The 4,378-nt window shown below is 43.6% G+C and overlaps 1 pseudogene; it reads left to right on the plus strand.

Moving 5' to 3' along the window:
• Window positions 1-378: 378 nt before the first annotated feature.
• LOC136521303 (serine/threonine-protein phosphatase 7 long form homolog) lies at window positions 379-1,856 on the plus strand (annotated as a pseudogene).
• Window positions 1,857-4,378: the final 2,522 nt, after the last annotated feature.

A 4,378-nucleotide genomic window follows, 5' to 3' on the forward strand; every position in this document is an offset into this window, starting at 1 on the left:
TAGTTGGAGAGACAGAGTGGAGGCCTTCCTTGGGAGACCACTTCCACCGGAGGCAACGGGTACCCGCACCACAGGGGTATCTATTAACTAGCTCAGGCAGAACTTTGCTCAATGTCTAGCAAGTGCAAACGAGGAGACAGTTACCTACTACTGCAGGGCTTGGATCCTACACTTGTTTAGGTGTGTTCTCTTCCCTGACACGATGGGGACACCGCGTCTTGAATGTACCTCCCGTGCCTCACTGGCTGGGACACCGCAGGGGGTTACAGCTAGGCTTCCAGAGTGTTGACGTTCTTGTACCACCACCTCTGCAAGGCGTGTCATCATACTTCACAGAGCATGTCCATAGGCGGGTGTGTCTACATTCTCTAGCTTTGGATGTGGTCTCGTCTACCAATTGGCCAGCCCATAGTGCAACATCCTCATGATTGGTTCGCAATGAACAACCCTCAACACCGACCGACGGTTGCTCAACTTTGGGGCCAGGTCAAAGTCCCCTTTAGCAGGACTGCACGTTCCTACGTCCAGTACGCCAACGAGCTCGACACACTTAGGCCATCGATGCTGAGTTAAATGCATTTGTTATTGTCTAGTATGTATCTAGGATAACTATTCTAACTTAGACCCTCAATGCCTTACTTTTGCAGGTTACTTGGTAGCCCTACAAGGACATAGAGGTGGTGCAGCTTGGAGTAAGCACCATGTGTAGCGCAGACGAAGACCTATACAAGATGAGGTGCCCGTTGATCTGCTTCTACGCTGTTGAGTATCACCTTCCACATAGAGTTGCACGCCAGTTTGACTTGAGTCAGGAGTGGCCAGTCAAGCCATTCTCGACGTCCGTGTAGTTGCACAAGTAAGTGACATTTGGTGGCATTTACATAACTATTTTATATATTTGTTTTGTTTAAGACCAAATGCTTTATTGATGCCATAACTAATTACAACTGTTGTAGCATGCACAAGATAGAACTCCAGTTGCATAAATCTCACCTTTGATTTTACTCTGTACATTTTTCACTTTGATGTGAGGCCATGAAAACTCAACAAGATGTGCATCAGTATATTTTAGGGATCCATTTTCACTTTGATGTGAGGCCATGATATCTACATTTACTCTGTACATTCTAGTGAAACTGTGTTTGTCCTTTCATTGTGAATATATCAACTGCCTCCAAAAATAAATGTATTCAGTCGTTTAAGATTACAATGACATATCTAGCTTAGTTTTCAGATAAATTCAGATTTAGACTCACATAATAGTTCATCTAGTTCTGTAGTATATTATTAAATCACCAATTGATTCATACAAATGTAAGTGTCAGGAGATGATATTTTTTCCTAAAATTGTATATCACAAGCAATGAACACTTTCTGAATTGATCGTCAGAAACAGAAGAAGACGGTTGAGTTTGAGACGCTACACCATGAGCACATGGAAGTGTGGGATCAGCTTCAGGACAACCTGTACGAAAACGACCAGCCACACACCAACTACAACTTCCACGCATACCTATCTTGGTACTATGGTGTCACACTGACAAGGTTGAAAACTCAATGGACCCAAGCCGACTACGCCAACCTTGACTCTTCAGATGATGAAGACACGTCCTACGACCTTGTGACGCGACAAGGGACACTTGTGGAGGCAGCACCTGTCTTAGACCGAGTGGTAAATGACCTTTAAACTTTTCTGTACTACAATCACCATAATAACCATAAACAACAAATAGCGATATAATATTTGTTTTATTTTGCAGGGCAACACGCTGAAGCAATTTATGCTTGACATCGAACAGTTTCCAAGGACAGGCGTGGACGAACACACACTCAACAGCTTTCTAGGAGTAAGTTGACGCCAACACAGTCACAATATTAGTATGTGGAGTGTTTTTACCTTGCTTACTAATAGGCTAGCACATAGGCTGCGGCGTGTTAGGTTTAGTCCAGGACCTTTGCACCCTTGTTTGGTACATGTTCTCATATGCCATCACATGTGTTGTGCTTGTCGAATTATGTAATGAACTACTCCGTTAGGTTTTATTTACAGTACATGAACTCATTTCACTAACTCCGGAATATTAACATGAATATTATAACCAGAAATAATAAAAACAACAACACAGTGAAAAGTCCAATACTAGGGCACAGTGAACAACACAATAATATTAGAAGTACATGACGACAAACAAAATAATGCAGTACATGACCTAAGTACGTCCATACTTAAAGTGTATTATATGACAACAGAATGAAAAGTCCAACACTAAACAACATTGTTCATGAATAAACCATAGAATCAGCAAGTTATGGAGACTACTGAGTGCAACGAGGCCACTTTCCCTTCCTCAGGGCATCGAGATTCTCGTCCACCGCTTCTTTCGCTCGGCACACACGCTCAAGCTTCTCTCTCTCCTCCCTGTATGCATCAACATGCCTCCTTTTCTCCTCTTCCTTGTGCCCCTTTTCTGCAGCCTTCTCTCTGCGTCTCTTCTCCATCATCTCCTTGTCCTCTGCCTCCCACTTTAATAGTTCTGCATCCACTCCTTGTCTTCCTGCTTAATCTCAGTGTCGATCCACTGCTCAAAATCACAGAGTCGTGGAGGGGTCTACAATACATTAAAATGTTACACACCAAATAAACTATGCATGACTTCGTATGACACAATATCAATTTCTTACCATCTTGTTAATGCGACGCTGACGAAGTGTAGGCTCAAACGTAAAATTGGTACACATCCAATACCTCTGCCTATACGTGTCCTATTCATCGGACTTGGCTACCTTACAACGATCGCCGCAAAAGCACATGGGCACTGGAACACCACTAGACAGAGGCAAAGGGTCGAAGCCATTTCCGGTCATCCGGCCATAACTACAATTAAACCAATTTTGTTCTAATTACCGAAATGAATGAATATTAAAACCTAAACCCGTAATACAACAAGATGGACAGAGGTTACCTTGGTTTACTAGATTTACCATGCCTTGACATTCTACGGTTGCATAATACAAAAATTAATAATTACTTTAAAACCCTATGTAATGACGTACCTAGGGTTACAAAATAGACTTAATATACACCAAATCAATGCGTACAAAATGGGGAGGGGAGACATGATACCTTGCTCTTGAAGATCTATGGATCAAATCAAAGTTTTCAAGGTGCAATTAGTCGATTCAAGAGATTGGGCGGGTTGGGGAGAGGAAGAACCCGAGAGGGAGGAGTAACAAATGGAAGAAGCCTCGGATAGAGAGAGAGGTGTCCGTGGGTTTTGAATCCAGGCTCGGTGCCATGATGTGTGGCACCGAGCTCGGCGCCGTGATCTGTGGCGCCGGTGCCACGTAAGCGTGAGATCGGCGTACACACAAAATAGGTCCATGCACCTCGGCGCCGTGAGTCACGGCGCCGAGACGTGTTACCTCAGCGCCTTGAATCACGGCGCCGACCCCTGGGTCCCTAGTTGAGTTTAGGTCGTATAGGGGTCTAAACGTGAATTTTGTTCAAAAAAGGGCCAAATTAAAAAAAAATTGGGCTCCAACTCCTTGATTACTACAGTACAAGGTAAAATAGAGTTTTTTTAGTTCTTATTTATACCTTAAATGCAAAGGATCCGGTTTACTAAAGAATTGGAACTAACGGTGGAGCTTTGGGAAACAAACCCTGCAGCTGTGGTCAAAGGGTGGTAGTGGCGCTACTAATGAAAACAAGCCGACGTAATCTCGTAAAACACTACCAATGAAAACAAGCCGACGTAATCACGTAAAGCTCCGGCCAAGAGTATATTTAAGGGTGATGCTACTCTTTGCTTGTTATTAGGATATGTTTGATAGTGCTCTTTCCTAACTCCGGCTTCTCCGGAAGAGCCATACCAAACTTTTTGTTGAATGAGCTGTTTTTTTAGTGAAAAACAAAAGAATTGGAATCATTTCACAAAGGACACACTATTTTGGAGGAGTGGCTCCTCTAAAACGTCTCCTCCGAATGAGTCACTCAGGAGGAGCGGTCTAATTTTTTGTCGTCTTGTCAATTTCATCTTGATAGCGCCACTGCAGCATGCTCCCCCGGCTCCCGCTATAGATTTGAATTTTAGGGGACTTTCAACCATTGAGCCTGTTCGCTGGTTGATTTCTGGACTGATAAGTTCGGCTGATGCTGGTGTGTTGTGAGAGAAAAACACTGTTGGCTGACTAATAAGCCCTGATTAAAACCAACAAACGAACAGACCGATCACTGGAATTCTAAAGCGCGTGGGTACGGTATAAGTTGGAATTTTCTGGGAGATTTTAGCCCTTGCTGGAATACTTGAAACGCGTGGCTACTGTACGCCTCTGCAACTCCGATCCTGCGACTAGTTGGTTGGGAGTGTGAGCTAAA

Source organism: Miscanthus floridulus, chromosome 18, assembly GCF_019320115.1.
Source record: "Miscanthus floridulus cultivar M001 chromosome 18, ASM1932011v1, whole genome shotgun sequence".
Taxonomy (NCBI): Eukaryota; Viridiplantae; Streptophyta; class Magnoliopsida; order Poales; family Poaceae; genus Miscanthus; species Miscanthus floridulus.